The sequence below is a fragment of the Myxocyprinus asiaticus genome, chromosome 1, assembly GCF_019703515.2.
Source record: "Myxocyprinus asiaticus isolate MX2 ecotype Aquarium Trade chromosome 1, UBuf_Myxa_2, whole genome shotgun sequence".
NCBI lineage: Eukaryota > Metazoa > Chordata > Actinopteri > Cypriniformes > Catostomidae > Myxocyprinus > Myxocyprinus asiaticus.
In genome coordinates, this window is record NC_059344.1 from 14,247,257 (window position 1) to 14,270,084 (window position 22,828).

The following is a 22,828-nucleotide window of genomic DNA, read 5'->3' on the forward strand; positions in this document are numbered from 1 at the left end:
TCAATTAGAGAGAAAAATACAATACAACCTGAATATAACGAGCATGTAATTTTGTCTTTTTAATCAGGTTCCATAAAAACAATGAAATGAACCATAATGTTCTGAATGAATACCAGGATCAGATGCTGCATTGTATAATGATTAGATAATTTTTTATCAACCAACAATTATATATTCCCCATCTAGAACTATACTGTTGTTCTCCGGAACAAGAGGAGACAATACCAAAGAACTAATAATGAATGATCATGGAAATGGCTGATTCATTAAAAAGAGCCATTAAAAAGCAGACTGTAATATGAACTTTAAACAAGGCAACCACATACATAAAAAAATTAAATAAAAATAAAAACCCAGACTGGACACAATTGAAGACTTTTTAATTAAACGTTTAATGATGACATGCCGGCCTTCCACATTGTCTTAATTAATACACTGGAGTCAGTTCATTAATAGACTTTAGTCAGTTAAATAATTAGATTTGACTCAATCTGGTTTAATAAGCAAAAATCAAATGATGTTACATTTCTAACACAATCAAGACTTTGGCATTCCACCGATCACTTTTTATCCTTGTTAAAATAACTTGGTCTTTTATGGGAATATTTATACTGTAGATAGTTGTATGCATTTAAACTTGAAGTTAGTTGGCAACCATGTACTCCTGAACAACACTTCCTAAAGTTGAAGTAAAATATATATTTTTAGAGTGCTTTTGAAGTCTTTAAATGATGACTGGTTACTTTAATTCCCATATAAACATTCAAAGCTAAATTACTGTAAATTATAGTGCACAATATTCCTCTGATTTGTATTATTATCCTAATCAATTCCACAAGCCTGAATAACATGTTCAATAGCTAAAGATGGCAGTATTTCTGTTACAGGACTACAAAAATCTTCTGCACTGTTCCTTGAATTTCCAGTCTGAATTACAGACCATACCGGTGAGCAGAAAGGGTCAGGTTTATCTTTGGTGTCTGGGGCCGGATTAACATCAGGAGATGAATGCATACTTCTATGCAGTGTTCATACAGTCTCTGCAGGAAGGTCAAGAATAATTGGATTACCTTAAAACACCTGATGTCTGAATTTGTGTAATAATATCAGTGGAAGTAAAGCTATATAATCCTGATTTCATTCCTTATTTGGACATTTTTACAAACTTTTGATCAAACTGGATCTGTTTCTCTTGAAATTCCTAAAAAAAAGAATGTATTCCATAAACAAAGCCTATTTCCTACCCTCTTGTTCTCCCTCTCTTCCCCCACAAACACACACACATGCAGACAGGAGCCCGTATGCCTTTTTCACAAGCCATTAGCTGCTGGAGCTACATTAGAAGGGTGGAGGAGCCGAGCAAACATTTCAGCAAGACACAGATGTCAGGATCAAAAGTCAGAGAAGTTGCTCTGAGCTGCAGGGAGGATCCGTGTGTGTGTGTGTGTGTGTGTGTGTGTGTGTGTGTGTGTGTGTGTGTGTGCAGGGGTGGATCTAGAAATTGTTTTATGGGGTAGCAAAGGGGTGGCATGCAGACTATGAGGGGTGGCAATACTAAAGCAAGTGCCCATGCATAGTTATTATGGATTTAAGGTACCAAGCTTCACTGCAACAAGTACTAGTTCATTAATTGGAGTCACTATCAAATTATAAATGTCCATGAATTTGTGATACAACTGCATTTCCACAGGAACCACATAGTAACCATTTTGATACTGATTTGCCAAAAAAATATCTATTTTTTCATACTAAAAAAATCTCCAGAGCACCAAGACATTGTCTATTAAGCACATCAACAAATTCTAAATGTTCCTATGCTTCACATAGGTGGTGATGTTCTGTTTTATTGCATTTTGTTAAAAACTAAAATGCAGGGGCCTGGGTAGCTCAGTGATAAAACATGCTGGCTACCACCCCTGGAGTTCACTAGTTCGCTAGTTCGCTAGTTCGAATCCCAGGGTGTGCTGAGCGACTCCAGCCAGGTCTCCTAAGTAGCCAAATTGGCCTGGTTGCTAGAGAGGGTAGAGTCACATGGGGTAACCTCCTCGTGGTCGCTATTATGTGGTTCGTTCTTGGTGGGGCGTATGGTGAGTTGAGCGCGGATGCCGCGGTGGATGGCGTGAAGCCTCCACACGTGCTATATCTCTGTGGCAACGCACTCAACAAGCCACGTGATAAGATGCGTGGGTTGATGGTCTCAGACGTGGAGGCAACTGGGGTTCATCCTCCGCCACCCAGATTGAGGCAAATCACTACGTGACCACGAGGACTTAAAAGTGCACTGGGAATTGAGCATTCCAAATTGGGTGAAAAAATAAAAAATAAAACGCAATAAAAGATATGGGGAGACGAGAGTGGCATATGTGAAAGAACAGCAAACTCCAAAATTCAGACAACCACAAAATCTCCACACCAAAAGCGGGAACCCGGAATGCGCTTCAGCACCCGTGAACGAGATGACACAGTTCACAAACAACCGTCTCCCATCACTCAAACATGAAACACTCCATTTATATAGGCAGGAAACAGTGTGCACCGGTGCGCCCGATCAACAATCAGCTCACCTAGTTACCCCACAACTGAAAGCGATTAAGAGAGAGGGAGAGAAATAGAAAAAGACAAAACACACTACATACACACAAACGATACGGTCGAGAAGGCCATCACATGAGAGAGCGCGAGCTGCGGCAAAACTGCTGACACTAAACAACAATAATAACAGCTGCAATGAACACTTATCATAACATTCAAAATAAAACATTCCAGCGCTGGATCGCCAGTCAAAACACACACAGATGAAATAGAAACTCCATCTCAAGAACTAGAGATGTTTCATCTGGATTATACACATACCTGACAAAAGCTATTTCAAAAAGTGGTGAGGACACGCCTTACCTGTCTCCACTCATAACTGACAGCGATGTATCTAATAATCATTCAGTGAATACTTGGAAACAACTGAGAAATTTATCTTTTACCTCTTTTCTTCCATGTATTTGTCCATGTGGTCATTGCTGTTGAGGAAATGAGCTCATCAACCCATGAAAGCCCAAACACTGTACACGCGTTGCAATAGTAGGTAGGCGATTGGTCGATGTTGTGATTGGTCGCTGCTGTCAACAATCACGGGACTGGTTGCTGCTGTAATCAATCACGCTATGGGTCTGTAGTCATTTGTGCATTAGGTGAGAGTTTAGGCAGTTTACCATGAATAAACCCCTACACAATGTCAAATTCAACAATAATATACTTACATTTATATTTAATACATCTGGATACTTATGCTGGGGTGGCAGATAGGGTGGCAATGCTTTTTCTTAGGGTGGCATTTGCCACACCATGACACCCCGGTAGTTCCGCCCTGTGTGTGTGTATGTGTGTGTGTGGGTCAGATAGACACACATAGACAAACATCTAATAAAGATTCTGTTGGTTATTTACTCTAATTCTATTGCCCTGTGAATTAAATATTTTATAAAACCAGGACTAAAATCTGGTTTGAAAGGATAAAAATAGCAGTTCTATATATAGTTCAATCTGAATCTGACATCACAATCTCAGCATCTGACAAGTGCAGGCCTATATGAAAATTTCTTAGTCATCATCTAAGATGTGCCATTTCTGGACCCCTATTGGCGTCGCCAAACAGAATTGCAAAAATAATGATTGTTTTCAAGCAGGTTTCCTGAACATTTCTATTGTCTGCCACTGGTCCATCAAAGACAAATTCACACAACTGGTTGAGCTAATGTTGCTATTTTGACCTTCCTGACTGCCATGGTCTGTCCCACTCTTTGTCAGCACACAGATGGACTCAATTTGTGGATGGTGTTGCTTATTTGGACCTGTACAATGGGTCCGTGAAACAGAAGTTTAGTAAGCAATTCATGTATAAAACAGGTCCACTTATCCAAAACACATTTTCACCGCATTGAATCTCACATAGAAACATGATGGAGCACATGCAAGAGTTCACACTGAATGTCCAAAGCTAAATAAAATGGAAAGACTACATCGACAGAAAACATCACCTATTTTACAATGAGTGTATACTATGTTCAATCACAGCCATACAGCATATAAGATTCAATATGAAAATGGATTTTACACTTTTAGTGCAGAGCAGTAATAAACCTGACTTACCCACTGGAGTTCTCCATAATTTTGCTGCAGGTTTCCCATCCTACAGTTGCTATATTGGCAACTCCGCTGCTAATAGGAAACACCAAACCCATTTAACCTTATAGTTAAACTTCATAAACTTTACTGTTTATTCTGTACAATATTTCAGGCTGGTTGGGCTGCTTAAACCAAGGAGCTGGAAGACCTGGAGAGAGCTATCCTTAGCATCCCAATTCAAAGGGATCTGCTCAACTGGCGCAGAGTTTCTTGGAAGTACACAATCTGGAGGCTGCCATCTTCGCTCATGGGCGCTTAGTTCTGGGATCGATGACCGATCACTTGTCAATGGTAGGCGAAAATACACTTTTAAGCGCTCTTCAAACAATCTGTCCCTGGAAAAAGATGCACTATAATAAAATTAAATTATTGTAATTTATATCTTGCTTGCTGTTGGCTTGCCATACTGCTCTTGATGAGGCAACTTATCGTAAGTCACATGCATTGTTAAAGAATTAGCACTATATTAGCAATTGCTGTAACATACCATGTTGTGGTGTTTTTATTGGCTCTTAAACTTAGCAGTTGACTCATATTTGAATTCCTATTTACTCAGTTTGTGTACTTTCTTGTTAAGACACTTTAAGCTGTGGCGCTTATGTGGGTTTGAATCTGGCCTCCATTGTGGGTTCAGTTTCAGCCTCCACATAATTTCCTGTTATCTCTTTTTACTTTCACTATTAATAAAATGGCAATAGCAAAAATAAATAAACAAAAACAAAACATAAGTGAAGGCCTACTGTATGAATTTCCATGTATGATGAGCGAACAGAATCAGCTGCTGCAGTGTAACACACACACACACACACACACACACACACACACACACACATACACACACACAATGGTTCATGGACCAGATGGTTCATTCGTAGCTTCTAGATCCTGCAGAACTGGCGCAGAGCCAACTGGGTCATGCATGCACACATTGAAAGAAAAAAAAATCCACCATTTCTTTATTAAGACATACACAACCACACACACTCTCCATCCTTACATTTCCCACTGCTGTCATATAGGATCTGATCTCTGATCTCATACAGTATGAAGTGTTGAATGATCCTAATATTAATTTGCCCCCTGCAGAGCCTCTTGATTGTCGGAAAGCTGTGGTCAAAATGATTTTCATATTCATTTTGTTGATAAAAAGAGGGTGTAAACTGTCATAAATTGTTGGGTGCACTAAGATATTACAGAACACAACTCAAAATTGAGTTCTCACTGAGTCCTCAGGAGACATTTAGACAGAAATGGATACATTTGGAGCTCCAAGTATCATGTCTTGTCCTGCCAATTTAAACACTGGCATAAAAAGGCGACTTGATGTCAGCCTTAGGACTTTCCTGAACATTTAGCATTTAGAGTTACCACATTAAATTAGGTGTTTTTAACTACTAAGATTATAAAATTAACCATATGATATAATGCGCACTATTTTAAGAACCCTAGACTAAAGAACAGCACTATGCTTTAAGGGTGTGTTCACACTTGTAGTTTGGTTCTCTTGGTCCTCTTGGTCCAGACCAAAAAAGAAAATGATATATTTAGTCCTGGTTCGCTTAGTGTTCACACTGGCATATTTAACACCGAACCTAAAGATATAAAACAAAAGGCATCAGGAAAAAGTCACAACCTGATTGCGATGGGACTTTCCGAACATCCAAAACAATGCTGGCTGCTGGGCTAAATGCATTCGTTGGATTTATGTATATATATATGGTGGTATTTTTACCAGCTGATAACAAAGGAAGAGCTAATAAAATGTGTAAAGGTGTCTAAACAGTGCCAGGAATTCCTCCGTTGCACACACAAACGAAGATATGCTGCAAGGACGGCGGACGGCGGTTCTGACGCCTGTACCGAACTGTAATGGGCAACATACTGTAGCGCCTATGATGAGAAGAACCAGGTATGCTTGAGGTCAGTATTAGGCAAATTACTTCCTGTTTTTGGTCCGTTTAGACATCTTTGGTCCATGTTGCGTTCATATATCAATCGAACCGCGCCAGAGTTCGTTTGGAAGCGGACCGAGACCCACTGTTCAGGCAGTCTCGGTCTGCTTGTTTGGTGTGCACCAAGGTTCGGATGGCAGCGTTCACACTCGTTCAAATGAACCGCACTAACAGAGCAATCGCATCAGAGTTCATTTTAATCGAACCAAACCTGCCAAGTGTGAACGCACCCTAAGTCATGCGTGCAAAGTCAGTGGGCATGAAGTTTTGGTATTTTCATGCAAGCATGCGCTTAGTCTAGGCGCAAGTGGGTTTAGCGAAATTGCGCACACAAAGCGCTAATGAGCTGGGTCAAGTGCAGTTAAATTCTGTGATTCTTCACTATCATTTAATCCATTCCCTGTCAAGCACCAGCGATATAAACAAAGACAGCACATTCATAAGAAGTTCATAGTTTAAAATGGGCTTGTATGCAATGAATTAGAAGAATAAAAATATGGATTTATATTCTTTTGTGCATTAACTGTATCCTTGTTGAATTTTAGGCATATTTCTATGACAGTGACATGCTCATTTTATACACATGAAAAAGGTGGTCCTTATTAGGATTTGGATGAAGGCTCCATTTAAATTATAGAGAATGTGGGTATTATTAATCATACTGATCAAGTGACACACATATCATGGTTAACAGTGATTGTATCGGCCTTCCATGTTCGGCTGTGGATTTTTGCACGCACGTCACTTCTACCGGCCGTTTTTTTATTTAAAAAATGTAATACATTTTTTTAAACATGAAAAATTTAAACCATAAATACTGTATTACATATACTGTATATGTACAGTTGTGCTCAAAAGTTTGCATACCCTTGGAGAATTGGTAATATATGTACTATGCTTAAAGAAAACATGAGTGAACAGGCAAAACACATTTCTTTTATTTCTTATGGGATTCATATTCAACTGTAGGTTATAACAGAATGGCACAATCATAAAACAAAACATGGCAACAAAGAAAAAAATGAAATGACCCCTATTCAAAATTCTGCATACCCTTAGTTCTTAATACTGTGTATTGCCCCCTTTAGCATCAATGACAGTGTGCAGTCTTTTGTAATAGTTGTCTATGAGGCCCCAAATTCTTGCAGGTGGTATAGCTGCCCATTCATCTTGGCAAAATGCCTCCAGGTCATGCAAAGTCTTTGGTCGTCTTGCATGAACCACACGTTTGAGATCTCCCCAGAGTGGCTCGATGATATTAAGGTCAGGAGACTGTGATAGCCACTCCAGAACCTTCACCTTTTTCTGCTGTAACCACTGGAGGGTCAACTTGGCCTTATGCTTAGGGTCATTGTCATGCTGGAAAGTCCAAGAGTGTCCCATGCACAGCTTTCGTGCAGAAGAATGCAAATTGTCTGCCGGTATTTTCCTATAATATGCTGCATTCACCTTGCCATCAGTTTTCACAAGATTCCCCGTGCCTTTAGAGCTCACACCCCCCCAAAACATCAGTGAGCCACCACCATGCTTCACAGTGGGGATGGTATTCTTTTCACTATAGGCCTTGTTGACCCCTCTCCAAACATAGCACTTATGGTTGTGAGCATAAAGCTCTATTTTGGTCTCGTCACTCCAAATTACAGTGTGCCAGAAGCTGTGAGGCGTGTCAAGGTGTTGTCGGGCATATTGTAACTAGGCTTTTTGTGGCATTGGCACAGTAAAGGCTTCTTTCTGGCAATTCGACCATGCAGCTCATTTTTGTTCAAGTATCATCATATTGTGCTCCTTGAAACAACCACACCGTCTTTTTCCTGTGGGAACCTGTGGGTTTTTCTTTGTATCCCGAACAATTATTCTGCAAATATTTTTGAACAGTACCGACTGGGATTTTCACTGACATGCAAAAATTTTTAGCACAACTGTATATACAGTATATATACATATATACATACATGCAAAACTCTGGTTCTTAAAGGGGCCACGTCCAATTTATAACTACAGTTAAATTACATGAAATTTCTCCATTTGGCTACATAAATATAATTAAAATAATGAAGTGGTCAAGAAATTGAATTTAATCACCTCCCCAAATCCAAAAATTTTACCCTCTCCAACTTCTTCCACCAGCCTATTTTGAAGTGACTTAAAAAACACTTTACAACATGGTGTGAATTACAGTGGGTCTCGGGGGGTCTAAGACCCCCTGGAAGGAACCGGAGACTCCTCGGACAGCTATTTAGCGAACAACCTGATTGGAATCTTAGCTGGTGGTGTAATCTCAAAACTGCAAATGTATGAACTGATTTTAAACTTTGCGTTGAGATGAGATGTGCGTCTCAAATGTCTTAGCACAATGACCTTCAGTTTTTTCTCAGGAAAATAGCAAATTGTGCTTTGCGCAACTTCATTAACATACAATTCATCCACAGTTTGCACACATACACCCACAGATAGCGCAAACACTCCCACCCACGGTCACTTGCTCTTTGTGCTGGCACAAAAATTGCACTTAGAATTAGTGCACCCATGAAAATTGGATAAGACATAGCGCACTGTCGTTGCGGATAGCCCTGCGCTTAGCATGCTCACAAAAACAGAGCCCAATGTATTGTACAATGTAAAGTGTACATATGTGTACATATGTAGGTTCAGGGGTGGTGTTAGGTGTAGGGTGAGGGGCAACAGTGTAATCAATTATGCAGTTACATGCAGATTCTTTAAAGGTAATAAACAATGTATGTACAGTGTGTTCACAATGCTAAAGTAGTAAATGATCATTGTATCAAATGCCTCATTCTTTTATTGTAACAACATGATCACACTGGAACTCCACGTTGCAACCAAATGTTCCAGTATCCTGACATCGACCCCATTCTGCAGAGTTAATCACAAGCACCATATCCCATCAGTCATTTCTGCATCCATTTAAGTGTGTTCACCTTTTCCTGTGGCGCTACTGATTTGCATGACTAGTCTCAGAGACACAGGTGAAACCATGGAAACCAGGAAGTAATTGCATTTACATAATCAATGATGAGCATGATTCAGAGGTCGCATTCTATCCCTAAGAGTACATTTTTACTCCACTGGTGGTTGAGTTTGTTGTAAGGGTGTATGGTTAATAACATTTGCACAGATTGGGTCAAGATTGATTTCAGCCAGAGTATGTGAGTGGAGTGTAGCGGCAACAATTTCCCCTCCGCGCTCAAAGCATTCTTTAATCACTCTGCTCCAGCTCCACTCCGGGTTGTCCATTTCCCACTCCTCACTCGCTCCACGCTCCTGGATTAGAGAAACCCCGTGTTAGCTCCATGGCAAAGTTAGCGCCTAACTACCTCTCCACTCTAAATTTATTTCAGTATGCTTTTAAATATCACAACCTTCCATGCAGAAGATGTATTAAATGAAAATAAATACACAATACTATGAGAAAAGCTACAATATGCTTTATTTGAACACTAACATTAGCCCAAGACTAAATTAAATTATTTTAATAGCTTACTTTTGAAACACGTCTGCAACATCCTCTGGATTTAATAAATAAAGTAAAAAATTCTAGACAAAAAAACAAAACAAAAACAAAACATAAAATTAAAAATATATATTACCAAAAAAAAAACACAAAAAAAAACATTATTAGCCCTATGTATTATTGCCTAATTATTACCTGAGTAGCTCAGCGAGTAAAGATGCTGACTGCCACCCCTGGAATCGCAAGTTCGAATCCAGGGCGTGCTAAGTGACTCCAGTCAGGTCTCCTAAGCAACCAAATTGGCCTGGTTGCTAGGGAGGGTAGAGTCACATGGGTAACCTCCTCATGGTCGCTATAATGTGTGGTTCTCGCTCTCGGTGGGGCACGTGGTGAGTTGTGAGTGGATGCCGCGGAGAATAGCGTAAAGCTTCCACACTTCTTACGTCTCCACAGTAACACGCTCAACAAGCCATGTGATAAGATGTGTGGATTGACAGTCTCAGACACGGAGGCAACTGAGATTTGCCTCCGTCAAGGTCAAACTACGCAATATTAACATATTGATTAGTTCAGTTGGTGTTTTAGGTAGTTAAAAGTTCAGTTCTATTTAATGCGGGACATAATAGCCTACAGTTAAGAATGCGATGCATTATATTAGAATGATGAAATGATTATTCAAAACATTTAATAGGGGAGAGAGATATAGGCCTATATATGTATTACTGACCTTTAGATTTTCTCTCCATATGTGCACAGATTATTATCGTGTTTTCTGGACACTTCTTTTAGGATTTCACAACGAACCTTTGATCGTGGCAATCACCTCCCCACTCGTGTTCTCCTTCGCCGTCCCGTCATTAATTGTCAATATACGCCAGTTGATGTAGGAATAAAGAGACGAGACACGAGCATGTAGTTAACTCAAGCTTTACCCCAAGCTTACCTAAAGAATAGGGAGCGTGAACAGAATAGAGTGAATATATATTATCACATTCTTTATGTTATATCAGAAATTCCATCTTTCCTTCATACCAATAGTGTTTAACACTGCTTAACACGTGGAGAATTATTGCATTAAGGGCCATTAACAGGTGTTGTGCTCATGATGGAGCATTAGTGGAGTGCTCTTGAAGCAAAAGAAAACAATGACGCTCCGATTTTTTTTAAAACTCGCTCCTCGCTCCAGGCAAATCATGCCACTCCACTCCTTGCTCCGCTTCCACTCCGCTCCACTCACATACTCTGATTTCAGCTGAAGAACTTTCGATCTACTGTCACTGAATTCATAGTGAGCAGTCTGAATATAAGGAGGGGTCACTTTGGAATTTTGGCAGCGGGTGAACCAGGGGCGTTTCTAGACCATTTTGACTGGGGGGCCAGGGTGGGGCCAGGTGTGCTTGTAGGGGGGCAACTGTATTATACCTTAAATGTCCCTTGTACACATATAAAACATTATTTGTGGTTTTAATATTTGCGGACATGCAATTTGTTAAAGACAACCAAAGATTCACCACATTGAGTAAACAATTTGAAAATATATAAACAAACAGGCTCATGGGAAACGTTTCAATAAGTCAATACACCCTAACATTTTGGTTTTACCCACAAATTTTAAGCCATGTTGCCATGCTGTTCTTTAGTGACAAATGCAGTAAAATTCTTGGGTAAAATTAATGATAGGCTACATCAAGATTTTAGGCATGTGGTCTTGTAAATGGTCACCATTTCCTTTAAGATTCTTTTAAGAATTTTTAAGCAAACTTTTTAAATTCACTAGTTCATTTTAAATGGTCCAGTGTAACAAGTTATTTTTAAATGTATCTATTCCATTACTATGAGTTTAAAAAGGGTGCATGCATCGTAATGATAATTGACCAATAAGATGACTTTAATGTGTTTTTTTAATCATTATTATGTCTGTCAGTGTCTATGCGCGTTCCTTATTGAATGTGCTTGGTGTGCGCCTCTTATTAGAGAATGCGGTTGCTAATATTAAGCTCAATTCTCCGTTATTGAGCACATGTGTGCCTCTCCCTTGTGATTGGTGCGCATTAAGTATTTGATTGATAAATGGTGTTAATAAAGAGGACGATGTGTTTGTTATCTTCTCTGTAAACTATTTAGTGCTTCTCTTGCATTTCGTTTGCTAGAGAAGCAGCAGGATCAACTCTGAAGCTTTGTTCTCTCTCTCAAGTATCATTCATTAATCAATTAAAGTGTAAGTTATGCATACAATTTACAACCTTTAGAATGTGTAAATGTTTTTTTTTTTTTTTTAATAACAGTTTTTGAGACAGAACCTGCAAGGCAGTTGCATTGAACACTCGGACACTAGTGACATTTTAGCACAGTGTGTAGACTTTTCAGATGGTCACTTATGCGCCACAGGCGAATGTTTAATAAATATTTAACTTAAATTAAACTTTACCCCGCTAAATATTATATAGTCATAATGCACTGATGTTGTTTAAATCTAAATTGTTTGGTCTCTTTACTATGATGTAGGCAGAGGCAGATCTAGAAATGTTTTCATGGGGCGGCAAGGGGGTGGCATGCGGTCTATGAGGTGTGGCAACACCAAAGCAAGCGCCCATGCATAGTTCTTCTGGATCAAGGTACCAAGCTTCATTGCAACAAGTACTAGTTAATTAATTGGAGTCACTATCAAATTATAAATATCCATGAATCTGCAATGCAACAGCATTTCCACAGGAACCACACATAGTAACAATTTTGCTACTGATTTGCCAACATAAAAAAAAGAAAAATTCTCCAGAGTACCAAGACATTGTCTATTAAACACCTCAACAAATTTTAAATGTTCCTTAGCATGACATAAAACTGGCAATCTGGAACAAACTTCACCATATTATGCAGGCCAAATTGTTTTATTTTGTTAAGTGTACCCATGGATGGAGAGTGCATACCCAATGTTATTCTGCTAATAATATCCTGTAGACCCATCAACTTTGTAACAGATGGAATAAGCCATTTGAAAGGGAACATTAACACAAAATTAGTTCAAAATAAAAACAAACTCTTAAGAAAACTGTACTTTGGGTGGCAGTGCTGCGAAACTCATGAATATTAATTATTTTATTCACAATAAAAGATTCTTTTAAATCACTTATTTTGATAAACAGTCATTCTTAATGACCGATTCAAGCACCCAAATATATATTTCACATAATATGGCAATTTTATCCCTACATCTGCCACTATCAGTCTTGGGATTTTGTTAGTCAGTAGAGGAACACATAGATATGCAATTTAAAAAGAACATAACTGTTTGGTCTTGTGGTTTTATTGTTATAAACCAAGATTGCATCTTTATGTCAGTGGATGGGTAATACACTTTAAAAATATGCAATAATGCAATAAAAGATGCGGGAGACAGGGGCGTAGCCCCACCCCCCCAAAATCGGATTGATTCTGGCGCACTAGGTGAGATATAGGCCATAACATGCCCCATCCCCCCCAAAAGCATAATACACTTAATGATTTAGTAATAATAATAATAATAATAATATATAATTTCTTCAATTATATTATCGCATAAAAGGCTGAATTTAGCGTACATGAATATAATATTTGAGTATTTCATGTATAGAAATATATTTACATTTTAACCTTTTACTCAGTTTGTTATTCTGCTCTAGAGAACTGACTAGAGAGAAGAATAATGCTTATGTTTTAAACTGAAAAGTTTTTTGAGTAATTATACTAGTTAAATGGAGCCAGTGGAGACGGAATGTGTGACATGGATCGAACAAAAACCGAATTGGAGCATACAAGAAATGGAATAGATTGATAAACAAAGCTGACATTATTTTTAATCAAATAACGCTGTTTGTAAGAACCCTAATGTAAAGTGGGTCAGCATTTAGCATAAAGCTTTTTTCTGATAAAAGAAGGGAAAAAAGCCTTTGTACCCATGACCAGGGCTCACAAGATGTGTAAGTTCACATACATATTAAGCACATTCTGCAGAGAATTGACAAAGGTTGTAACCCCCTGCTGGCTACTTGTCTGAATTTTCTGAAATGCTGGGATGTTATTCATACTGATGTCCAGAGCCTGTAATAGTGGGGGGTCATAGATCATAGGTCACAGATTAAAGGAGCTCTCACAATATATTAAGTATATGCTATTGTACAATGTCAAACTGTATGACAAAGCCACAGAATAAATAAATCAGGTTATGTTAACCCAGCATTAAAGGAAAATGAATAGGTGACCATAAAATGAAAATTGTATGATTATTTAAGAATTTTTGAAGAATCTCCATGAAGCTCTTTTTCATTCAGTGATAAATCATTTTAGATACCAGTTGCCAATCCCGCTTATTATGAGGGACGAAAGTTGCTTGCAAATACGGGCAGTCACGGGTTGCGTTTTTTTGGGGGGGGTTTATTATTAGAATTCAGTCTGCGTAAAACATGGCACAATATGACCTTGACCCAGGGCTGTAGCTAGTGGGGTGAAATGTGGTAAAGGTTCTAGGGCCCCAAAGGTTCAGGGGGCCTCACAACAAATTCTAAACTGTATTTTTTGATAGGAAAGTGGCCCAAAGCAAGATACGGTCAGGGGGCCCAGATTGCCCTGCCTTGACCCACCACAAACAGTAGCAGTCAAATATCTCTATCTACTGTTCAAGCCGCACTCTGCAAGAGTGGAAGAGTCCAAACCGACTGTCACAAGGCAACACACGACAGCATAATACATGAAAAAAAAATAAAGGTATTTTCTATTGTTTCCAAGTCTTCACTGCATGATAATTTGATATGATACTGTTGGAGTTTGACTGAAAGACCTGTAATTGAAATTATTCATACAGTTTACTTTTATTTAGGCCCTACTTTGTGTTAAAGTTCAAATATAATAAAGAAAGACATGGTGCTCTAGATTTTCTTTCTTTTTGTTTTTCTTTTTACATTTTATTAATGGACACTTTATTATGCACAATTTAGTTTGGGAAGAAACTGAATCTGAGCCCTGAGTTTAGAAATGTAGTTCACACTGTACTAGAATGGTTCTTTGTATTCAAGTCTCAAGGCTCACTCTATGCGAAGTCCAGTGGATGTCACCATCATAAATGTCCTTGTAACACTGACTTTAAGAGATGTGACCCACTCTCACAGCGAGTGGTGCCTGAACCGCTGGACCAGAAAAATCAGCAGTGAAAGTATTGGGCAACTTTAGCGTCCACCCTGCTGGGTTCTGCCATTTCGCCCACGGGGCCAGAGCCCCAACCGGTCAGAGGCACTTTCTGCGGCTGCACTCACAGGGCTGTGGACAGGGGGTCATAGCAGGCACAACAAACAAACGCAAGGGAGGATTTCATGGGTTGTGAAGATGGGTGTCGAGGTTCGTGGACTATAATAAACCAACATGATCAAACGGGAAGTCGACATGTTGCGTCAGCAGCGTGAGAACCTCTGTTCAGATCTAGTGTTCAAACCAGGAAGTACTCCTGTACACATTATAAGTGATGAGGGCGATTCAGAGGTTGCATTTTTCCCTTTAACATCACATTTTTACTCTACTGATGGTTAGGTTTGGGGTTTGTGTTGGGGGTTACATTTTATAAAATATGCATTCCTCTTCACTGTTTGACAGCCTGTACAGCTGAAAACAACTCGATTTAAAAACTCGCTTTTGCTGCCCCTCCATGGACATTTCATCCAAATAATGGAGCTCACATGTGCTCATACGTCCAACAACACTTACCGCTTTCGCCACTGGGAGCAATGTTTTGAATTTCAGTAAGCACAGACTGATAAGTATAAATTCAGTATTATTATACGACTCTCTGGAATTCTTCATTCTGATTGGTCAATTGAAATGGCATTCTTCAGTAACATTTTTATTGTATAATTTTGTTTTATTTTGTTTTATTATTTATTTTTTTTTTTTTTTGTATAAACTGTAGAATTGACTGTTGTCCCAGAAAACCAATTACATACTGTGCTAGTTTAATGTCTCTTTTATCACTCTCTGGCCTCTTTCTTCCAACATAATTTAATTTAATAATTTAAAATAAAATCAATCTTTTATGTCCATTTTTATTTGGTAAGTAGCCATGTTTGATTCAGGATAATATGCAGTTAGTTAATCATTATAATGCAAAATTACCCCTTACTTATTACTGCTGTTATGAGGATAACTATATAAATATAAAAGTATAAATTGATATGATTGTAAGATCACTGGGTTTTAATAGGACTGTTTTCAAATAGCAACATAGGCTACTTTAATTCATCAATTTATTCTTCTAGACCGCAATGAGATTTAGTGGAGAGCAAATGGAGAGTTCTGCTTATGTCTCCCAACAGATTTTTCTCCCGAGAAAAAGGACATAGTGATCTCACCTGTGTTCTCTGAAGTTTCAGAAGAGATCTCAGCAATGTCACACACTGTGCTCATATTTACCAAGATACCAAAGTCAGCAATCAAAAGATTTCACTCAGACATTTGAACACAAACACTGAACACAAGTTTTCCATTCTCTTCCATGACCTTATTATCTATTCTACGTTAATGTATAGCTCTATACTCTTACAGAATTTCAACAATCATCTCATTTGTATTCCTTTTGTTTTTCTCCTGAAGAATTTTAAGAGACACATCTGAGACAATTTTGATACTTAAATGAAACAACTGAGAACTTCCATTAAGTAACTATATACTGTATATACCCCTCATGTCCTATAGACTCTATAGTACATTCTTCACCATTGAAAAATGTTAGTCAAGTGCTGTGTTGCTCCAGTGATATCCTATGACAGGCCACACAAATATAATGTGCCTATTAAAATGTTTTGGTCAACAGACAATGGCAATATGTATTTAAACAGAATTCGGGATACACCTACATTCACTCTAATTATAAATGTTAAATAAAGTTCACTGAGGGGGACATTAAAAAGCATTATAATTAAATCAAGGCATGAGAGCAGAAAGCTTAGTGTAAGGCAACCCATCTGAATCTATTCTATTGCTCTTTTTGTAAAGGGCATATGTTTAGTGTTAAGTGTATAAGTGAAAAGGTAATGATATTAAAGAGAGGCAATAAATATCCAGTTTCACAATTGACACAGGCTCACAGTGAACAGTCCTCTAGTGCCTCCTATTGACTGTCATAACAGTCTCAAGAAATAACAGAGCCATTTCAGCCAGATAAAAGAGAGAAGAGTTGTCATGAATAAAGGATAGATGAATGTGGAGTCATATATTAATAATAGTAAATAATTATGCTTAAAGATTTAATAATTTCAGCCTGTAAATTTGAATTTTTTCCCTTAATTATGAATGCTCTCAGGATGGTTTCACAACCTAGGGATTTAAAATAAATGTAAAATAAATGTAAAAAATTCATTTTAAGTCAAACACTGAAAACATGTTCATTATAGAGGTGCATTGTCTACTGTACATGAGATGCTTTTTTGCACAGTAAAGCAATTACACAAAATCTCTTAAATATTTTTAAGGATCACACTGCAACACATTCTTGGCACCCTGAGAAATATTTCGTATCAGGTTCCATTCCTCTCCTCAGTGCCACATTCAGCCTCTCTCTCTAAGTCGCTCATGCTGCCTTGAGAGGGAAACATGCTTTTCTGTGACCCGTCTATGATACTTGTCATGTTTAGGATGGTCTGACTTCCAGCACATCTCTGATCCTGAGCGAAAGGAGATGGAGAAGGGGGAATGTGTGCTCAGTCAGAAAATGTGTTGTGATAACACAGCTCTAGTATCCAATCTGATGTGTCCTTAAGACACCTAACGTTTCTTGCAGGGGTTTGACAACCTTAAATTCAGTATAGGTGCTGTTTTTGTTCTATTTGTGTAGTGAATGATGTGTGCAAGCTGCATTGTTTCTATCAAAAGATAACACTTTACAATAATGTTCCCTTTGTTAAAGGCTAATACGGGGGTTCATTAATGACTGATAAATAATTTACTAATGCATTCTAAATCTGTGATATACGTTTATAACAACTAGCATGAAAAGGGTGACTTTCATGAAATACTGCCAAAGAGCGAGCCATTTTGCCTCACTTGTTATAAATGTTTAATAACATTTATTCAACATTAGTAACCTATAAAAATGTATATTCATGTAAAGTGGACATATATGAAACATTTATTAATGTACATAAAGTTCTGCATGGTTTATTGTTCCTCAGGCTTTATTTTGATACAGTATAGTACACTATGTAGTGAAACACAAAGCGTACTGTAGTAAAAATGACATAATCCCTCCTAATAATCTTACAATAATTGTCTTTTTCTGCTGCATTGGGACTCAAACATGAATAGGGCATTTTATGTGTTTGATTAAAATAAGTATGAATAAGTGTGCTTATTAAGCATCTATACCATGTAAATTAAATGCGTTCACTATTTGGCAAGTATTGTGTGAAAGTTGTTATAACTACATATGAATGATTTATAATGCATTTGTTAATAAACCCCTTTATAAACTCTTTACAAAGGGTACATTGATGTAAGGTATTACTCACCAAGTTACTACAGCTATTGTAACTATAACGAGATTTGTACACTGACTGAAGAAAATGTGAGTAGAGCTTGCCTGTGCAAAACTCACTGCCACAATTATATGTGCTAGGTGGTTGCTAGGGCATTTTCTATGTGGTTGTAATGTGATGTTACTAGGAGAGGGTGTTCTGGGTTACTGGCCAAGTCAAAAGAGCCGCCCCACCCAAGACACTATGACATTCTGATCCCAAGATATGACTTGGATCCCTCCTATTCTATGGTTCACCAAGCTTAGTCTGATTACTTAAAAAAGCAAGAGCACAGCTCTCTATAACAAGTCACACCACTGACCCTTCGTGAAGCCTTGCCTAAGAAATGTTGCTAACCAGTCCTACCTTAGAAACTGTTGCCGTCCAACATTTTCATCCTGACAAGCTTTTGCTTTTCTTTAATGAGAGTCTGTGGAAGTCATGTGTTTTGGAGTAGTTTTAAGCAGAATTTTACAGGAATTACCCAAATATGGAGAAACAGTGACACAAAGTACCCGGACAGGATACACTATATTTTCTAAAGAGTAAGTGCATGCTATGGATTACACTATGTGTCAGCCCTGATTTCAAAATGAGCATGTGTAATATCAGTAAAAAACACCTACATTTGCTCCAAGGTAAATTAATGCTAAGAACTGACAGTAATTGTTATTCATTTATCTATTACAGCAGATTGAGTGCTTAGGATAAGAGGTTTGTTAAAATCCCCAACCTTAAAGGAGTATTCCGGGTTCAATATAAATTAATCTCAGTTGACAGCATTTATGGCATAATGTTGATTACCACAAAAAATAATTTTGACTAGTATAATTTTGAATTTTTACAGTGAGGCACTTACAGTGGAAGTGAATGGGGGCCAATTTTTTGAGCATTAAAATACTCACTTTTTCACAAGTATAGCCACAAGAGAAAAACAATATGCATGTAAACATGATTTTAGTGTAATAAAATCACTTACTAAGCTTTTCTGTGTAAAATTTTACACTCTAAGCCAATTTCGTTGCCATGACGATGTGATGTCAACAAATGCTAAAACCCTAAAATAACTGAAAAAAATGACAATTTAAACAACTTTACAGCTCAAATAATGCATGAGTTTTAAAGAAGAATCAATGCAAGGGCTTTTATCAAATTTTAAGCTTCACATTTCTGTCTTTAAACCCTCCTTAAATTGGCCCCATTCACTTACATTGTAAGTGCCTCACTGTAACCTCAATTTTTGCTTTTTTTAAAAGAAAAGAAGGGACGAGACAAAATTATTTTTTATTTCCATCAACATTTTGCCACAAATGCTGTCAATTGAGCTTAACTTGTATTTAACCCTGAATATTGATATAATACTTAGCCACCACTGTCATCAAATAAGGATATTAAACACCATGAGTAACATTCTGAAAGCTGTTTACACTGTCTGAATGAACTTATGGGTTTATAGTAGTACCAACAACAACTGAAGTACCTATAGTATTTTGGTCATTTTGCATGGTACATCTATCCACCTATGTTTATACTGTAGTTGCAATGCCACTATATGCAGTTCCTGTGTTAATTATGATTCAAGAACATCCATTCCAAATGTTGACATCTCTAATGCCTCTACTGTACCAGGGGACCTCTGGGAAACACTCTGCCATCTCTAACTGGCAGGTTAGCATGGCAAATGCAATTAACATTAATATTGCTGACTGATTACCCTCCCTGTGAACTGTGCAATCAACAGCCAGCGTGAATGAAAGATCAGTCATTAGCTTTAGCAGGCCGGGTGTGAACCGTGATTACAGGAGTTCTCTCAGCCCACTGAGTGGCCTACTCTAGTGTAGTCGACTGTGTAAGATCAGGGCAAGACTCCTCACTGGGGCATATGCTTGCGTTTAACGCTCCAACCTGCTTTCGCATGGTGAGTTTACATGTCCTCTGCAGTGAAGGGGCTGTGTGTGTGTTTGTGTGTGCATATAGTTTGTGTGTTTTATGAGTGTGCATTGGGGGTTAATATCAGTAATCATTGTAGTGCAAAGGGTCGGGGTATAACTAGGCCTGGTGTCTGGGATCTTGTGGCATAGTCAGACTGGTCATGGTTCTATGGATGTATTTGCTGATTATTGGAGAAGATGGGATTCAAAAGGTTGCAGCGGTCCTCTTAAAACATCTTGAAATATCAATCGACAGGTAAAAACGTTGGGTGACTCAACGCTAGTTATGATGTATGTTAACATGTATATTTAGTTCATACCACCAAAGGTCGATGCAAGAAAGCTATCATCTTAAAAATGTACAGTATCAGAATAAACTGTTGCACAATATATTGGTTTTTGAGTGTGCAATGATGAGTTCAAGTTAAACATATTAAATAAATGTTCCAGGTAGTCTATCAGAGCAATGAAAGTGACTGGTGATTGAGTCTAACTTTCTTACTTACATATCCTTTTTGGAACAACATGAGAATGAGTAAATGATTTACTTTTCTTTTTTGGGTAAACTATCACATTAACAGCACATATTCTTTACCGTTTGACGTTTATCACCCAAATGATATACAAACAGTATTACTAGACTTTGATTGCTATGTGATTGCCTACTGACACAACTCAAAATCCCACCCCCTCTATAATATTCTGGTCCCTAGGTATGACTTGGGTCCCTCCTTCAAATAGTTAGGGATTTCTTTCTTTGTATGTCTGATTGATTCAAAAAGTAATAGCACACATAGTCCCAACTAGCCTAACACAGTTGTCTGAACAAACGATTTCATATTGAACAATGTTGCTAATTTGTGAGTTCCCAGCATGCATTGCATGCATTTTTGCTGTTATGCTGTTATTGTTGTTTTTCTGTTGCCACTGTTAGTTAATTGTTGTGTGGTGATGTTAAGAGTTCATCTTTTAACTTAATGAGGTTTGCTGAATGTCACCGTTATTAAGGTTTGTGTGTTAACGGTTGAGATCTATTGTGTGTCTATTACAGGTGCATCTCAATAAATTAGAATGTCGTGGAAAAGTTCATTTATTTCAGTAATTCAACTCAAATTGTGAAACTCGTGTATTAAATAAATTCAATGCACACAGACTTAAGTAGTTTAATTCTTTGGTTCTTTTAATTGTGATGATTTTGGCTCACATTTAACAAAAACCCACCAATTCACTATCCCAAAAAATTAGAATACATCATAAGACCAATAAAAAAAAACATTTTTAGTGAATTGTTGGCCTTCAGGAAAGTATGTTCATTTACTGTATATGTACTCAATACTTGGTAGGGGCTCCTTTTGCTTTAATTACTGCCTCAATTCGGTGTGGCATGGAGGTGATCAGTTTGTGGCACTGCTGAGGTGGTATGGAAGCCCAGGTTTCTTTGACAGTGGCCTTCAGCTCATCTGCATTTTTTGGTCTCTTGTTTCTCATTTTCCTCTTGACAATACCCCATAGATTCTCTATGGGGTTCAGGTCTGGTGAGTTTGCTGGCCAGTCAAGCACACTAACACCATGGTCATTTAACCAACTTTTGGTGCTTTTGGCAGTGTGGGCAGGTGCCAAATCCTGCTGGAAAATGAAATCAGCATCTTTAAAAAGCTGGTCAGCAGAAGGAAGCATGAAGTGCTCCAAATTTTCTTGGTAAACGGGTGCAGTGACTTTGGTTTTCAAAAAACACAATGGACCAACACCAGCAGATGACATTGCACCCCAAATCATCACAGACTGTGGAAACTTAACACTGGACTTCAAGCAATTTGGGTTATGAGCTTCTCCACCCTTCCTCCAGACTCTAGGACCTTGGTTTCCAAATGAAATACAAAACTTGCTCTCATCTGAAAAGAGGACTTTGGAACACTGGGCAACAGTCCAGTTCTTCTTCTCCTTAGCCCAGGTAAGACGCCTCTGACGTTGTCTGTGGTTCAGGAGTGGCTTAACAAGAGGAATACGACAACTGTAGCCAAATACCTTGACATGTCTGTGTGTGGTGGCTCTTGATGCCTTGACCCCAGCCTCAGTCCATTCCTTGTGAAGTTCACCCAAATTCTTGAATCGATTTTGCTTGACAATCCTCATAAGGCTGCGGTTCTCTCGGTTGGTTGTGCATCTTTTTCTTCCACACTTTTTCCTTCCACTCAACTTTTTGTTAACATGCTTGGATACAGCACTCTGTGAACAGCCAGCTTCTTTGGCAATGAATGTTTGTGGCTTACCCTCCTTGTGAAGGGTGTCAATGATTGTCTTCTGGACAACTGTCAGATCAGCAGTCTTCCCCATAATTGTGTAGCCTAGTGAACCAAACTGAGAGACCATTTTGAAGGCTCAGGAAACCTTTGCAGGTGTTTTGAGTTGATTAGCTGATTGGCATGTCACCATATTCTAATTTTTTGAGATAGTGAATTGGTGGGTTTTTGTTAAATGTGAGCCAAAATCATCACAATTAAAAGAACCAAAGAATTAAACTACTTAAGTCTGTGTGCATTGAATTTATTTAATACACGAGTTTCACAATTTGAGTTGAATTACTGAAATAAATGAACTTTTCCACGACATTCTAATTTATTGAGATGCACCTGTATATGTCTAACAGCTGTAATACCTGTCTTGCCAATGACTTGCAAAGCAAACAGAAGCAAAGATCTCAGTTAACTTCATGGAAATGAAATACAAACCATGTATAAATAGAATTGTTGAAAAAAAAAATAG

General features: G+C 38.1%; 1 long non-coding RNA gene across 1 annotated transcript in view; it reads left to right on the forward strand.

Moving 5' to 3' along the window:
* The window catches only part of LOC127444964 (uncharacterized), a 33,879-nt gene that overhangs the window by 1,306 nt on the left and 9,745 nt on the right, over positions 1-22,828 (forward strand). Inside the window, exon 2 of the long non-coding RNA XR_007897900.1 lies at positions 4,292-4,470. This is a non-coding gene — a long non-coding RNA (uncharacterized LOC127444964). The remainder of the gene's footprint in view (positions 1-4,291; positions 4,471-22,828) is intronic.